Source organism: Belonocnema kinseyi, chromosome 9 (assembly GCF_010883055.1).
Source record: "Belonocnema kinseyi isolate 2016_QV_RU_SX_M_011 chromosome 9, B_treatae_v1, whole genome shotgun sequence".
NCBI classification, from domain to species: domain Eukaryota; kingdom Metazoa; phylum Arthropoda; class Insecta; order Hymenoptera; family Cynipidae; genus Belonocnema; species Belonocnema kinseyi.
The window spans coordinates 50561304-50580142 of NC_046665.1; positions in this window are offsets into that span (position 1 = coordinate 50561304).

The window sequence follows — 18839 nt, forward strand, 5'->3', positions numbered from 1 at the left end:
TAAGTTAAACGACGCAGGATAGCGCTGGCGTCGTAATTGTCGCTACACTTCGAATAAAAATGGAGCGATTATACGGCGAAAGATTATTCAGGAGGGATTAAAAATCGGAAATGATCTTCGATTCAAGTCAAGTTTATCTGGCAAGGTTAATTTTTTTCCGATGAATCTTTCAACTGGAATCGATATAAACCTTATCTTTAATTTTTCCTATGATCGCTTGTTTACTACTCGAACCCTCGCGAGATCATAAATGAAGAAATACAATGTAATAGCGTGATAAAATTAAATTCTTACGTTATAGATTGCACAGTTATGCAGAATATAATGTAAAAACTTGCAATGTACGATATAATGATATTGCGCTATTATAATGAGATAATTCCGATATATAACGCAGGAATTACGGTATATATTGTAATTCATGCAATATAGTTTTCTCAGTGTATGGGAAAAATTTTCACTATATCTTAATCAAATCTTTAATTTAGTTTATTGGTGCAATATTTTACTTGAACTAGGGAAATGCCGGACTCTAAAATTAGGCTATATTTGAAACCTTATTATCTAAGATCATAAATTTGATTTATATCTCAAGTAACTACATTTCTGAGAATTATCCTTAAGTGATTTTACACTCGCAGTGCAAAATTACACATAATATTTCTGAATGTGTACGACTTTTCCGTTTTTCGAAAACGTATTTTCAGTTTGAAGTGCAGGAATACCACCCGTAGTTACCATTATCTGAAAGTTAAGTTTCATTTTTAAATTAAAAGTACTTTAGCGTTAAAAACTAAATGAAATCGAAGAGAGCATCACCAAAATTCATGAATCAAAAATAGACTTTACAATTACAGGCAAATTTAAAACATGTTTCATGCGGCATCTTAGTCCTCATTAGGTACTAAGGACTCTCGCTGAACAGACTCGGCGGCAGCAGTTCTTCTGAGTGAGGGGAAGCCGCGTAGTGGAGAAGTCGTACGCAGGTAGCTGAGGCGGAATACCTGCTTGAAAAAAAACGTTGCCAATGAAGGGGGAAACTTTGACATACATTATTTGACCTCTAAACTCTGACCTAATAGCTTTCTCCTTTCAACTTTGAACAGACTATTTGTGGAGGACAGTGGAGAAAAGAAATGAAAGAAAAAACTGAAAATGCGAAGAAAGTAAAGAATAGATCGAAGTAAATAAAAAAGCGAGAAAAAGGAGCTAAAAAATATAGTCTGAAAACTCTTGAAAATCTCCTGCTAAATATGCAGACTGCGTTTGGAAAGTTTCGCGACATGAATCATTTTATTTCACGGGAGGACGGACACGTCGGTCACAGGAGAGAAAGACGGAGAAAAAGGTTTCCTTGGCTGCTGCAGAGGAAAAGAAAAGCTGCCGAGAGAACGCGAGTAGTATACAAGAATATCCTATCCTTAGTCGTGCCCAAATGCCGGAAAAAGAGTAGAGTCAATTCGAAACTGTCTGCAAGTGTCACTTGTCACGACCAACATCGTGCCAAATCCAGAGACGCAGGAATTTAAGAATTTTTTTTACAGAGATTGAGTATCCTCTTGCATCCGATGAGATTTTAGTAGCAATGCACGTTCTTGCAGAATAATAATGTTTAATCAAGTCCTTTAAAATTTGACAATTTCTGACACCATATTGTGTTCGCGGTTTTTAATTTGGAAATATTGACACCAGATTCGTAATTAGCGACCCCAAAAAACGACGTGTAACCATTTTCAGCCAAAGTGTCGACATTTTTTTTAAATTAAAGTTTCTGGTGTGTCCCCTAAGGATTTTAATTTTTCTCGTACCTCTCTCCCACTCCTTTACCCCCCCCCCCTACGTACTTGGTGATGGGAGGAGGGGCATACAGTTCTAATTGGGTTCCAAACCACCAAGAACAATGGCTTTAAGTACTTGACGGGAATCAAATCGTATTGTAATCAGTCACCCTAATCCCACCGAATATCTATTTTCAGATAATAATCTGGACTTTTTGAATTTTGACCGAATTCGAGATCGCCTGGCCGATGTTAGACTTTGTGAAGATGTTGCTTGACCAAAACACCTTTTAGGGGCTTTTTATTGGAGGGTAATAGCACGTTTTGACCACCCCAATTTAGTAACTTTTTTTTGTTTTCCCATCCCTCAATTTTCTTTTATTTATTGTCAAAACAGTTGTAAATTTTTTAAAATGTTTCAAAAAATATTTTAAAACTTCTTGTTTAAAGGCAAAGGGCCATGCAATTATGACAAACATGACTGTAACTAATCGAACCTTCATTTTATTCATAATTCTACCCAGAAAAGTGAAAAAACACCCTCTATAGAGGGTTGCAAATTTAGAATGTGCTTTTCTTATATCACTTAGATATTTTCGTCGTTAAACGATTAAAAATGACATTACTAAAGTTAAAATGTGTTCTAGCGATAGAAAACTACCCTTAATTTGTTTAAATTACTCCTTAGAACGATATTTTACTTCGCTCAAAATTTATCTATTCAGTTTTTGGTTGTAATTTAACGTTCTTCAGTCAAAAAACTAACTTTTTGTTTGAAAATAATTAACGTATTTTGTTAAAAACTTGTCTTTATTCGTAGAAAATTAATGTTTTTGGTTCACAACTCATTTTTTGTTGTAGAGAATTAACTTTTTGATTAAAAATGTTTATTTTTAGTTGAAAAATTTAACTACTTGGTTTGAAATTCATGTATTTGGTGAAAAATTCATCTAAAAACATCAACATCTTTTGAAAAAGTAATTTTCTGGCTAAAAATTCAACTGCTTTGTTAAAAAATCAACTATTTTGGTTGAACACTCAGTTTTTTTGTTCAAAATAATATGTCATTTTGAAAATTCGTCTTTCTTTTAAAAAACAATAATCTTATTGGTTTAAAATGCATGTATTTGGTTCGAAAAATTCATCTAAAAAAATAAAAATCTTTGTGAAAAAGTACTTTTTGTTCTAAAAACTCAACTACTTGAGTAGAAAAATCAACTATTTTGGCTGAAACTTAAATTTTGTTGATAAAAATTAATGCGTTTTTTTTGTTGAAAATCCTCCTTTTTAAGTAGAAATTTAATCTTTTTGTTTAAAAATTAATGTTTATTGTGAAAATATATCTGTTTCATTAAAACTCTATCTACTTTATGGAAAATTAAATAATTTTTTAAGGTGTCTTTTCGATTGAGAATTAAAACATTTTGTTTTTGTCGTTTTTGGCTTAATTAAATTCAACAGTTTTATCAAAAAGACATTCTTTTGTTTGATTCATTTCAATTCCATTTTTTATTCACTGTTCTAGATCAAAATTTCTCGTTTTGTTTGAAAAGAGTGACGCCAAAGTTCGCCTATTTTTTTAACCTCCCTGGCGACCTGATGAAAAAATATGAAAATATGTTGCATGTATCAAATTACTCGTCATTGAAACTCGAATTAAGCACCGCTTTTCGTTTCTTAAAAATTTCTAAAAATTACGCCAATTTAGAAGCTGAAAAGACTTCAAAAATATAAAGAATAGGAAATACCACTAATTATAAAATCATTTCACACTTTAACCCCTTATCAATCAAGAAAATACGTGATTTTATTCTGTAAGGTTTATTTTATAGAAAAAATACAATGAAAAATGATTTTATAATTAGTGGTGTTTACTATTCTTTAATTTTTTTGGGGTCTTTTCAACACCTAAATAGGGCTCAATTAAAAAAAAAATTTAAGCGAATATCAATGCTCACTTTGGTTTTTAATGAAAAATAATTTGATACTAGAAACATATTTTTATATTTTTTCACCACATCGCTGCGAGGTCCAAAAAATAGGCGAAAAACAGTCTATTTTGGCATCACTCTTTCACGATTTTGTGAAAATATATTGTTTTTCGTTTCAGGTTATTTTTTAACTAAAAATATAACTTCACCTTATGGTGAAAAATGTATCCTGTTTAGTTAAAGGTTTAACTATTTGGTAGAAAATTGATATTTTCTATTAAAAAATTTAAAAACTTCGTTCAAAATTTAAGTATTTTGTTGGTACCGATCGCGAAAGAACTCTTTTTGTCAAGTGGTGTATTTTTGGCTTTGGTGGAGGAAATAAGGGTGAGTGGATGCAGAAAAGGCAGAAAGTGCGGAGATCGAGTGTAAAGGATGAAGGGTGAGTGAAGGCAAAGGTGTGAAGGGTGCAAGTGAGTGGTTTGAAGTAAAAATTTGGAGCGTGTGACGTTTTTGAGGTTAGGAGTGAAAAAATAGTTGCTTGGTCAGGGGGGCAAAAGGTAGGAAATAAAGGCGGGAAACGTCACAAGGCTTTAGGTAAGGTAGGATGCCGACGACGCGAAGTCCACAAACTGGCGCCAGCGGGCAACAGTTGCTGGACCATCGCACAGAGCAGAAAACCGTAATGGCTGCAACAGCTGACGTTGCTGAAAGCATTGAAAGTGGGGGGATGGGTGACGTTGATCGCAGTGACAGCAGCGGTGATGAAAGTGCCGAGAAGTCGACCCGGGTGGGGAGGGTAGCGGATTAAGGTACGGGCAAGCAACAGGGAAGGCCCTCAAATTTACAGCGCCTTAACAAGCTAGACAATGCGGGTTCGAACAGAAGTCTGGACGAATGGCAAAAAAAGGCAAGCGCGACTAGCAGTGAAAGGGAGGAAAAAAGGAAAAGAGTGGCTGGGGAAGATGAGGTAGAAAGGGACCAGGAGAACAAGAGAGTTAAAATTAAAAGGAAAACACCAGAGAGAGAGGGGGGGGGGAATGTTTGAAAAATTAGTAGCTCTCATTAAAGGCTTTAGAGAGGAAACAAGAAAGAGATTGGATGAAATGAATAGGGATATGAATAGGCAGAGGGCTTGGGTAGAGAGGAAAAAGGGCCATATGGTATGGATAGGGAGAGACAGGTTATGGATAAATGGGGAGGTATGGTGCTGGGATGAGGAATTAGAAGAATTAGGGAAAAAAGGAAAAAGTCTTGAGAAAGGTAGGGGGAAGGGAGAAGAAAAAGAGGTTAGAAATAAATCAGAGGGGTTTCCAAGCGGCAAAGGGGAAACAAAGTAAAGAGGAAAGAAGAGGGAGGGGAAGAAAGAAACGTGAAAATAGCTTTCTGGAATGTGTCAGGTTTGAAGAACAAGAACAAAGGATTCTGGGAGGAGTTAGAAATATGGGATGTGATTATGATGAGTGAAACTTGGGAAGATGAGAAGGACTGGAATGGAATAAAAAAGATGTTACCGAAAGGTTATGTGTGGACAATGCAAGAAGCAAGAAAGGAACACGTTAAAGGGAGAGGGATGGGCAGCATGGTGTCAGGAGTGAAAAAATAATTAGCAGTGAAAGGGAGAAAATATGGGAACATGGAGGAAAAGGATGGAACAATGATAAGAAAAATTATAATTGGGAAAGTAGAAATAGCAGTGGTGTGTGTATACAGAAGAAGATGGGTAGGGGAAGGCTGGAGAGTAATAAGGAGGTGGATGGAGGAAAAGAAGGAAGAATTGTTTTTAATAGGGGGGGACTTAAATGCATGGACTGGCGAACAAGGGGGAGGATTATGGGATGAAGAAAAGGAAGCATTTATAAGGAACTCCAAACATAGAGAGACGGATAGGGAGGGGAGGAAGTTACTAGACATGATAGGAGAAACAGGATGGTTTATATGCAATGACAATATGAAAGGAGATTAGAAAGGGGAGATCACATTCATAGAAATGGGAGGAACAGTAATAGACTACATCTTGGCTGAAGAAAGAATGCGGAATATGATAGGGAGTATGAAGGTAGGGAATGAGATAGAGTCCGAGCACTTTCCGGTCATAGTTACACTAAGAAGAGGCGTCAGTAAGCGCGGCAGAGGGAGAAAGGAAAAAGGGTGCGAACGAAACACGAAAATGGGAATCTGGGGGGTAGATAAATTAAACGAGTTTAAACAAAAGATGGAAAAGGAGAAGGTTAGGTATGAAAAAGAGGAGGGAATAGACTCGTTAGTTGAAAGGTTGAAGGGGTCCATTGAAAAGGTAAAGGATGAGCTGGGTACTAATGAAGAAAGAGTAGGGGGAAAGAGAGGCTAGTGGGACGAGGAATGCCGGGAGAGTAAAGAGAGAATAAAAGAGTGTGGGAGAAAATGAAGAAGAAGGGAAATGGAGAAGGAGGAGTATAACAGGAGGAAAAAAGTACATGAGAAGATGCTGGAAATAAAAAGACAGAGGGGAAAGGAAGAATATAAAGCAGAGGTAGAAAAAGCCATAAAAGAAGGTAGGGTGTGGGATGTGATAAATAGGGATAGAGGGGAAAGGAAGGGCGTTAACAAAGAAATAGAAATGGAGGAATGGACGGATTATTTTAACGGTCTATTAGGGGGAGAGCAAAATAAGATCAAAGGGGAAAAGTGTAGGATAGTCCGAGGAGAAATGGAGGAAGGGAACGAGATAACAAGAAAAGAAGTGGATGAAACAATAAATTGGTTAAAAAGAAACAAGGCGACGGGAGAAGATGGGGTGGAGAACGAAGGGATGAAGTTTGGAGGAGAAGGGATTAGGGATGGGGTGTGGAAGATCTGCAACAAGGTATGGAAAGGGGAAGGTTGGCCGGAAGAGTGGACGAAGGGACTGGTGGTACCGCTTGTCAAAAAAGGGGAAGGAAAGAAGGTAGAGGCATACAGAGGGATCACTCTCATGTCAGTCGGCTATAAAATATATGCAGAAATCTTAAGAAATAGGTTGGAGAGCCAGGTAGAACAAAAAGAAAGTATCCCACATAATCAGACGGGCTTTAGAAAAGGAATGGGAACTATAGACAACATCTACGTACTTAGCTATTTAGTTAACAGAAATTTGGGGAGAAAGCAAGGGAGACTAGTCGCTTTGTTCGTATATTTCAAAGCAGCGTTTGACTCAATGAATAGAAAAGTACTATGGCAGGCAATGAAAGAGAGGGGTGTAGTGGAAAAGTTAGTGGAGAGGATAAAGGAAATTTTTACTGAAACCAGGATTAGTGTGAAAATAGAAAAGAAAAAAGGGCAGGTTTTCTGGACAAGCCGAGGTCGAAGGCAAGGGTACCCTTTGAGTCCGTTACTATTTAGTATCCTATTGGCAGACTTAGAGGAGAAGCTAAAGGAGAAAGGAAAAGGAGGAACGGCTTTGGGTAATAGCAAACTATACTCTCTAGCATGCGCGGACGATGTAGTCCTATTAGCATATGATGAGAGGGGGATGAACCTAATGATGAGAATCTTCGAAGAGTATGTGGGAACAAAAGAGCTGACGGTGAACGTAGATAAGACAAAGGTGATGTGTTTCAGAAATAGAAAGAGCAAAATAAATTACGTTTGGAAGATGAACGGACAAAAAGTGGAAATTGTGGAGGAGTTCTGTTACCTAGGTTTTTGGTTTGAGGCAAAAGGCGGAAACGAGCTGCAGGTGAGGAAAAGAATTGAATGTGCGGGGTAAAGTAATGGGCCATGTATGGGATATAGGAAAGAGAAGGTTCAAGAACGATTGGAGAATGAGGGTCTGGTTGTTTGATGCGTTGGTGTGGGCGGTGTTGTGTTATGGTGTGGAGATCTGGGGTTGGAAGGAACATAGGAAAGTAGATAGTATGCATGAGCGATTCCTGAGGTGGGTAATGGGGGTTAGCTGGAGTTGCCCAGGATATATGTTAAAAGAAGAGTTAGGAAGAGAAAATATGGTTACTACACAAATTAAGAGAGCATGGAGGTTTGAAGAGAAGCTAAAAAGGGGAGAGAGAAGTAAAATTGCACAAGCATGTTTCGATGAAATTCGGAACGATGAAGCGAGAGGTAATGTGGGAAATTCAAAATGGGAGGTAGAAAGGAGAAAAATGAGAAGGGTATGTAATATTCGAGAAGGGGTTATGGAGTGGCAGGACATAGAGTTAGAGCTATTGGTTAAACAAGGAGAAGTGAGGTGGACAAAGATTATAGATCAGAGGTACAATAGATGGTAAATGAAGGTCAAAGGGTTGACGGAACCAGAATATCTGCAAAAAATAAAAAAGGAAGAAAAATGGAGTAGGGTTCTACGATTCAGAATGGGAGAAGGAGTGAGAGCATGCAGATATTGGATGAATGAAGAGGAAAATTTATGCAGAGTATGTGGATACGAAATGGAGTCATGGGCACATGTATTAGACAGATGTACAGGAGAGGAAGAGGGACAGTTGAGTGTGGATGAGTGTGTAAGATGGATCTTGGATGGTAGTGGACAGCGAGTGATGTGGATGAAGAAATTGGATGAAGTAAGGGAAAGCAAAGGAGTAGGGCAGAGCCAAACGGGTGATCCTGAAAAGGGACAGTAAAAAACGAAAATTGTTTTCAATATCGTGGAAAATGCATTTTTTTGTGGTAAGAGGAAACGGAAGTCCTAGAAGCTCGCTCATTTTAGGAATTAATATCACTACTGTTACTATTGTTTATTCTACGTAATGCGAAAGGGTAGAATATAAGAAGTAGTTAAGTTAGACTAAGGATGGAATTGTAAGTATATGTACAGGGAGCGGTGGCCCTCAAACCCGTAAAAGGGAGAGATTAAATACATACTCGTACATACAAGTATTTTGTTGAAAACTCATCGTTTTCAGTAGAAATTTAATCTTCTTGGGTGATAATTCATGTTTTTGAACGAAAATTAAACTATTCTATTGAAAGTTCATATAGTTTTGCAAAAGTTCAAGAATTTTATTAAAAAATTATTAGTTTCTGATTAAAAAATCACATGAGCCTAACCTAGACAGGACAATCCACCATAATTATATGTAATCCAGAGTAATTTCTTGTAATTTAAGGCCATCTTAAATCATACGGAGTAATTATGTATATGAAGGTAATCCAAGATAATACGATATAATCAGCAATAATCGACCTCCTCTGGGCGTCATTTTTAGGAGTTGTTTCCTCTTGGAAACGCTTAATGATTTCCCTGAAGGTTACTTAAAAATTAAATGCAAATCGACTCGGTGTATACAATAATTATAAATGCAAAAATTTCATTTGAGTTAAAAAATAAACTAGAAATATTAAAAATTTCAAATACTTATAAAAACAGTTTTTTCTTAATTTTCATGAAAGTTCTTTTCGAATGATAACGCGTATCAAGCGCGGGAGGTAATTTGAATGTTTGAAATAGAAGTCGCGACTTGCTCGCAAGTTTCGCAAAACTTCGGACGTTTTATCTGCAATCGTCTCACGGAAGTCTACGATTAAAGCGCTTTGGGATTAATTTTAATGAAAGCTAACTAACGAACTGTGCTCGGCCAAGGCAGTAGCATTGAAATGCTTTATTGGTTAACTTTATTAATTGAGAAACGTTACAAGCGGAGGCGGAACATTCCCGGAAATTAATGCCAGAGAAGTAGTTACGACTCATTTGCGATAATCGCCTTTCAGCGGGATTTAAATTTTCAGACCAGTCGCTACTATTCTTACACTTTTTATTAAGCCCTTTCCTCTGTGTTGTTTTTGATTTTGATTTGTTTTTGGTTTTTTGATTCAGATTTTATTTTCATGAAAAGTTGAAATATTTTAGTTTGAGTAGTTAACAGAGTTCGTACGTGGTACATGATTTTAAATTTCCTGACATTTCCCGGTATTCGTCGGCTTAATAGATATTTTGTTCCAGTCAATCCAAAAGAAGTAAAAAAATTGTCAAAGAATTCAAGAGATACCCAAAAATGACAAACGATTTAAAAGATTTCTAATTTGGAACAAGGAATTTTAGTAAAGAACAATAATTGTGAGTTAAAACATCAGCTATTTTTTGGTTATAAGAATTACAATTTTGATTCCTACATGAGGATGTACAAGCAAGAGAGAGAGGGGGGAGAGGGGAGAGAAATGCAAAAGGAGATACGTGAAAGTATCATTTTTGAATGAATTAGGGTTAAAAAATTAGGACTAGGGAGTCCAGGGCGAATCGCAAAAGTGGGATATGGTCGTGATAAGTGAAACGTGAGGAGATAAGGATGAGAAAGACAGGAAAAGAATATTACCAAAAGCATATGCGTGGAATATACCAGAATCTAGAAAGGATCACGTAAAGGGAAGAGGTATGGGTGGAGGTCCAAAGCATGGTAGTGGTAAGAAGGAGGGAGTTGGGAGAAGTAAATTAAAAACTGGTAGTTAGCGGGAAGGTGAATAGATAGAACTAAGAGAAAAATAAAAAACAAGGAAGTAGAAAGTATGGAAGAGAAGAAGTAGACATGTTGCTAGCAAAATTTAAAGAGTAGTTGATAAGGTTAGGGAGTAAGTAAGATCTAAAGTAGGGGGAGTAGATATTAGGAGAGCTTGTCGGGACACTAAATGAAGGAAAAGTAAAGGACGGATAACGAACAGTGAAAGAAAATGGAAGGTCATGGATATGGAGAAAGGGGAACTAAAACATGTAAAAGAGAGATCACGAGAGAAAGATGTACAGGATGGAACGAAATAGGAAGTGATAGACAGGGAAATGAGAGGCAGGAAAGGCATAAATGAAGACATCCGGATGGATGAGTAGACGGAGTATTTCAAGAGTCTGTTACGCCGTAACAGACTCTTGAAACAGTTACGGCGCATGGAAAATATCGTAGAAACTGAAGAAAGAAAAGGGATAGCGGGTGAAAAAGGCATGGAAAACAAGATTATTAGGGAAGACGTGGACGTGGCGATGGCAGGGTTTTTAAGAAACAAAGCAACAGGTGAGGATGGCCTGGCAAATAAGCTAGTGAAATACGGAGAACTACAGGTAAGGGAAGAGGTGTGGAGGGTTTGCAACAATGTTTGAAAAGACGAAAGGTAGCCAGTTGTGCCGATTTGTAAGAAAGAAGAGAGCAATAGAGTGGAGAAGAGGTTAGAGGTTAGAAAAATAGGAAGAAGAAAAGGGAAGTATACCACGCAACCATTTGACTCCATCAAAACGAGAGTACTACGGACGTCAATGAAAGAGAGAGAGAGAGGAGTAGATCACAGAAAGGCTTAGTTCAGAATGCACGATGAGCCCATCCCTATTCAGTATTGTATTGGCAGACTTGAAGGAGAAGATGGTGATTAAATCGGGGGGGGGGGGGGGGGGGGTGGAAATAGGAAAGTATATATACCAGCATATGCAGATGACATAGTGCTAGTAGTATGTGAGATTATAAAGTCTGAAAGTAAATGTAAGTAAGAGTAAAATGATTTGTTTTGAGTGGCTTTAGAATATTAAAAGAATTTTGCTATCTAGTATTTTTGTTCGCAGTGAGAGGTTATGGACAAAGATTGGAGTGTTAACGTGGAGAATTCCAATTGGGGGAAGAGAGATTCAATATGAGGTTTGAATGTGACATGCAAGTGAAGGGTAGAGATTGGGAGGGAATAAAGAAAGAAATTACTGCAAGTCGAGGAGAGAAAAGATGGAAAAAAGCGTAGATTCAAAGCACTACAGCCGCTATAGGATTGTTAAGAGGGGCGAGGAGCCAGAGTACCTGAAAATGATGAAAAAAACCGGAATAGAGTTGTGAGGTTCACAATGGAAGCTGGTGTAAGAGCATGTAGGCATTGAATGAATGAAGAAGAGAATCTGTGTATAGTTTGTAGGCATTAACAGGAATTATGTTTGGATGAGTAAAATAGGTTCACATGTGACAAGAGGGGGAGGGGGTAAATTGGATTTTGAATAGAAATGATCAGACTGAGCAATGAATAAAGAGGCTATACAAATTGAGAGAGAAGGAGAGAGATTTGGTTGCACAAGCTAGGGAAAAGCCAAAAAATAACTACTAAAGAAGTAGAATAAGAAAGAAGCCTTGCGAAATAGTTACAATTTTTATATTGGTAGTGGTGAGGAAAAAGGGAAGCACAGACCAAGGTTGCAAGTATTGTAAGCAAAGATGGAAGTTGAGACGATATGTAACAAATAGTTAGCAAGGTAGAATATATAAGGTTTTTTGTAAGAAAACATGTAGTGTTTATGCAAAGACTGTCAAAACTTTGAAAGTAGTGTAAACAAAATAAAGAGTAAATTCCAAGTCAGAGTTTTATTTATTTACATTTTCTATCATAATTCAGATGCACAGTAACCACCTTTTCCCCACAATTTGCAAGAGAAAGTTTTCAAATTGTTATGAATTCTGACTTTAAATAGGGATGTTTTAAAATTATCTTATTCTAAACCAGAATTAAAATACTTTTTTAAAGTAAAAAAATTCGCAGTTTTAACTCATAATTATAATTCTCTTTAAAAATTCCCACAATTTCCTAAAAGTCAAAATTTTAATTCTTTGCAGACATTGCCTGTCCCAAAATCAAAGTTATAATTTTTCACGAAATTCCCTTGTTAAAAGTCAAATTTATAATTCAGTACGGAAATTGCCTGTCGCAATTTTCGATATCATATTCATTTGCTGAAATTCTCTATTTCAAAATTCCAAAAATTATTATTCGCAGAAAGTCCATGTCCTAAAGTAAAAATTATCATTCCTCATGAATATTTCGTATCTCAAAATGAAAACTAAGGTAAATGTCCCAATTTGGGCGAATTTAAGGATTTGTTTGGCGTATTTTTCTTGTAAAAGTATTTGAAATCTTATGAATCGATAAAAGTTCCTAATACCGCACAGTTTAAACATTTTTCATCAATACTTTGTCTGCTTATCGATATAAACAAACAATTTTTACTGAATAATGAAGAATATTAATTGCTGTACCGATGAACCTATTTGGACGAATGCAAATGAATATAAAAACAGGCGTCATAACAGGCGAAAGCTTTCAGAATTAAAATAGTGTGCTTGTTCTCTTAAAAAAACTCCTAATTTTTATGTAACCGTGTTGTTTGTAAACACTCGTACAAATTCCTCCAACCGTTTTTTTCCGTCCGTAGTAAGGCGGAAGGAAATATCCGAATTATCCATTAGCTTTCAGTTATATTGAAGAATACATTCGAAAAACTTATAATTAGTACTCACTTTTCAACCAAAAATTCGCACCACAAAAATTTTGGTGCACTGTTGACACGAAAAACTACGCAGCCTGTCAACTCCCGAACTAACAAGCCGAATGCTCGATTGGCCACAGATGGCGACACGCGTGTCTATATAACGTTTAAAGAACACGAATACGCAATAAAATGACTATAAAACCTATACCAAAAACATCTTTAATTCATTCTAGAATATGAATAAACTATTACTACTGTCATAAACTTTAAGATTACCACGGATTTACGTACAGTATGTGAGCATTCGCACAAACTGGGTCACTCGCTCAGAATGGGACATTTACCTTATAATTCGTTATTTGAATCCCATATCCCAACTAAAGAATTATAATTCATTCAGAAAATGCACTATTCCAAGTCAAAATTGCAATTTCGTTTAAAAATTCTCTTTTCCAATTGAAAATGAGGATTTTCTTACATATTTCCTGTTCCATGTTAGAATTAGCCTAATAAAAAATATAAAACCACTTCAAATTTCCATATTAGTACATTCGAGAGAAAAATCTCGATTACTTCATCACATTCCCGGAGATTCCCAGTTTTTCCCGGTCAGGTAGATACCACAGTTACTCCGTACAAAAGAGGATCCATTTGTAACAAGTGGCATGGAAAAAAGTGGACGATAAAGAGGTAAAAAGTGCCAAAAAGGTGAAAACAGGTTGAAATAAACTGAATCTTTTTTTTCAATCCAATTGAATGACACTGACGACAAAAGTGCCTAACTACTTTCAAAGGGGCCATTATTGAATTCTGTGAAATCCACTTAGAGGGAAACTATTTCCGAAACGCGTCGCGTCGACACGTCAAGCCTGGAGTTCCCTTGGTATGTCCTGGTTCCACTTCCTGTCTGCACCGTCATCGCGGATGTGCGAAGGTCGTTACCAGAGAGTCTCGACGAAGGATGTCATATCCAGGAGGAGTGCAGATCGGAGACAGATAGATCGTGCCTATTTGACCTGACGTAGCAGGTCATCGGGTGGACAGAAGGGTGCGAAACGTGCGCGAGTAGTGTCATGGGGTAGTAAGTGTCCGAGAAGGGGGTAGGAACCAGGGTCTGAGGGGTATGAGGGGTAACAGGTCGGATGTCCGGCAGTCCGTCACAGACTATCCTCTCGTATCTCCGGCCTGAGCTGCGTCATACCATATCGCTGCCTACTACATACGAGCCCTGAATATGCATATACCTTCTCTGTCATACACCCTATCCCCCAACTCTCTCATGCTCCACTTTATCTGTGTCACTTCACACTCAGAAACACACATTCATACTCATAAATAAATACTCACACGTATAAAGAGACAAATTCACTCACAAAGAAACTTAAATACTGCATAACAAATTGATAATGTTGTCTAATATCGATACCTAAATATTCAATGGAATACACTCAGATTACAGTTTCTATGTGTTGCACTTCATTATTAACTCGTAAGATGGTAATAATCAAGTCCTTTTTCCATCGGCATATCAAGGATCACAGCAGTTTAGTAGCTCTATTTTATGTAAAAAGGGAATGTTTACCTGAAAAGGGGGATCTTAAGGGGATTTCACTTATTATTAGAAACTTTTTATATCAAACGTGTGTTTAAAATTTTAGCACTTTAAAAATACATGAGACAAAAATATAAAAATTAAAAAATGATCATGTTCAAATTTTTTTAATGCACTTTTATAATTAGATAGATTTTAATTCCTATCGTCATCAATTGTTTTCTGGTTTATTCTTTTCAGGACTAAAACTAGAGTTGCCCAAAGTATTTGCCTAAGTATATAGGCGTGAATGAAATATTTGACAACAAAAAAGGCTATTTTGAAAAACCTGCTTTTTTGTTTACGTTTCCTTAAAATATTTGGAGTTGTTTATATTATGGTTCTAAAAAAAGTTAATTATTATTCAGGAAAACAACAAAATTAGGAAGATAACAATCTTTTGAAATGCGCAGTTTACTAACATATAAAACCAAACCATATAACAACCAACTTAACATTAATTATAATTTATTAGAGGGTCCTAATATACACTACTTTTTTGTGCATTAATTTCTATTTTCAAAATGTTGTTTCTCGGGACAAAAGGAACATACTTTCCAGTTTTCCCTTTTTTCTTATTTTCCCATTTAATTTCGAAATAAATCAATAAAACCCAGTAATAAAATACAACTATTTTCGGTTGAAAATTTAATCCTCTTGGTTGGAAAGTCTACTATAAGGTTAAAAATTAATCTTTTTTGTTCAACATATTCTTACGTACATTAATTTTTTCAAAAATTCATTCCCTTATTTCTTTGCAAATAAATCATATAAGAAATATTTTAATTGGTATCATCAAAAAGAATATCTTTCACAGCGTTTTATTTTCTTACATCTTGAATTTCTGTTTATGGTTTTCAGAAAATAAATCGGAACCTTGTAAAAGTTCTCTAATCACTGAAACTTGCAATAAAAATCAATATACATACATTATAATTTATATTTATGTTTCTATTTGTTGTACCACCATATTTACCTCTAAGACGGCAATGATCACGTCCTTTTATAATCAACAACTACAATCTACACACTAGACACATTTCCAAATTCGTGTACGAATCTCCGAGCACACACATCTCTATACATGTACGAGCATAGAGCGTTATCTACACACGATTCGGCATAGAAACATGCGCCAAGCATAAAAACACACATGCACACATGCGAAGAGCCACAAATGAATGTAGATGCGAAAACAAACATTAGCGCACAAGCACATATACAGGCGTAATCAAGACTCGACATTCATATGAATTCGCGTTCGCACATTCAACTCGACCATTGACGCCAGTTCACTGCCTGCCCGCACAGATTTATGGCTGTGTACGTTACAGCTCGTATTTCCCAGCTGTTTTGACGTATCGCGTATATTAGGGAAATTCTAATTACCTATCCTCAACCACAAAACTGGCGCTACTACCTTTCCAAAAGGAAACACACTAAAGCGCCGTTCTGCGTGAATGTGCAACCATATCGAGAGCCATCTTACTAGAGTGTTAACGACAAGGCCTGTTTGTGGTAGATTATGCACAGTTCAAATTTTCTATGAAAAGTTCCTGAAGAATTCAGACTTGAATATAAATAGAAAAATTTTATTTGTGCGATTTAATTTATATAATTTATAAATTTGCAACTGCAAAGATTCGAACCCTGGAAAGACTACTTACTTACCAGTTTTTAAACATAACCCGAGAGTGAGCGAACACGCGCAGTCATCGATGCCAAACAATATAGATCTTATAAAACTTCTAGCCAGTCATCAGAAAAATTGTTTAAACTATTCAAACATCAGTACAACCTTCAACTAGGTAGCAAATAGTAAAATGTTTAACCAGACATGATTAATTCCGAACCAGAAATATGATGGTAAACTTTTCAATCAATCAAAAGAAAGAAAGAAAGTACGCTTAAAAATCATTTAATTAAAAGTATTCTCATACTAGTATCTAATAATTGTAAGTACTTCTTCAGTGTTTAATTAATGGTTATATAAAATACCATTTATATTTCGTCTTTAAGAATAAAGAAGTGTAAACACGTACCCAAAAAATCAGCTATTTGTACCGTAATTTCTATATAAATAGCCTCTTTTTTAGATCTCTCTGTTCGTACTAAAAAAATCCGGCTGTTTGTACCGAAATTTTGTACAAATTAACCAAACCCCAATTTTATAATACGAAATGGAAATAAAAGTAATCCTTTCTTTAAAAATTTTGACACAGAGAATAATCTCTTTGCGATCTAGCGATTTGCGAATTGAATCGACTGTTTCTCGGACGAAAATTAAAGCCTGGGTCAACCACGTAATGGGTGAAAGCACTGAGCTCACTTAACTTAATCAGTGAACCCTCTTGACTTGCAGAATTGAAGGAAAGGAATTGTTCTACATTGTTCAACATTCGGGTACTTTGAAAAGACTTGGGATAAAATAGCGGAAAATCCTACTTACTTGATTATATTTAAATTTTTGGAATTACTTTAGAAATCTTCATGTAATCTTTCATAAGAAGTTCGGCCTATTTTTACACAAATTAAACCAACCATTCAACAGAATTACAATATTTTTCGTTTAGTTTGATTAAAAGGTAAAAATAATTTAAACAGAATTTATCACTTTCGGATTCTTGCAAAACTTCATTCTTGAAATTTCCTGACTATGAATATTTAAAAACCAAGATTCTATTCTTGTAAAATTTTAAATATACAACCTTTTATAAATGGAATAAAACCATTTTTAATTTAAATTTATAAATTTTTACCCTAAATTATATAATATACTTTAAAAAGTTCAAAAAATCTACGTGAATAGAAAATGACTAAAAGACACAACTGACTGATTCAAATAATTAGACAAAATTTAAAATAATAAAATAATGGAAAGAATTCGATGTACTTCATAAAAACTGAAAGTGTGTTTTTAAAAAATTGAAAATTATGGAACAATTAATTGACTTTAGTAAGCTCGATGTGAGTTTAGTTAAGTTCAAGGCAATGTAAAAGAAATTGATATAAATGTCTTTGAATACAATTTGGTTTAAAGACTTCAAGAAAAATTGAAAAAAAAGACTTTAAAAAATTTTTTAAACTAACTGAATTGAGTTAATTCAAAAGAATTAAAAAAATACGCTAATTCTAAAGAATTATAAACAAAACAAAATGCAGTATAAATGAATAATCCGGTGCACTCGATTTGCGGTCTATGATCAAAATCCACAGGGGGAATTTCTGGAGCTGAGGGCTAAGTTCAATGACAGGAACCTTTCCCCTCCGAGTCTTCTTTCCCTCTCCATTTGCTTCCCTCATTCTTTTCGAGCCCTTTTTCGCAACACAATTTCCCTTCATACTTTTTCCAGACTTAGGGCTGGCAGAATTTCCTACGTATCTGCTTATAATTGATCCTGGCTTGTTTAAAACTTTTTGGGAAATATTTATGGTCAATTACTCTTATTCTTAAAACATTATTATAATATGGGTAAAAACTTGCGCGAAACTTTACGAAACAACTCTAATCTAGTTATGAAACCTACTTCTAACATTAACATTTCATCAATAAGAGATTGCTCTTTTTCTGTATTTACTTTTCTCTATTTTCCCTTACTTTTCATTTTTATTTAGGCACTCGTTTGGACTTCCAACAAAGCTTCGACCACATTATAAATGTTTCGGTTAGCACTTCTAAACATAGCATTTAATTTCGAATGGTAAGCTTCACAATCATCTGTTGTTCGCGTTATTGTTTGAGAAAATTGAGCCCAGATTTCAAGTGGACAAATTGAACCACCCTAAATATAAGTTCGTGAAATATAATCACAAAAAGTTTGAACCCTACTTTCTAATGATTTAATAGCTTTAAGGTCCTCATTTAAACATTTAACTACATCGAATGTGTTTAAAAATACAAGACCAAAAAAGTTTTTCAAAAAAGAACTATTTATGATTTTTCATCTTTATATTCGTTACTTAATCAGAGCCCTTGAATTTTTCTCCACCAACTTTTACCTAAATGAAATCTATAACCCCCCATAGCAATAAAATTGTTAATCATTGAACAGCAGTAACCTAGGAATACTTTTTTTTTTGTCGTGAAGTAAGAAGGTAGCCAATTGCCATTGCGAATGCAAGTAATATCATCTTCGGTAAAATCTGGAACATAACTAGTTTTTAATTCTTCATGTACAAATTTGAATTGTCTTTCCGAAAGATTATTTACGGCTTTTCTTTTTACTAAATTGCTTTTTTTTTTGTCACACACAACGCGTACAAGACACAATAAGAGAGTGCCAATTATCGTGGTTTTCTATACGTACATACCCGCTCCATACCTATTGAGAAAATCCACCCCCCCCCCC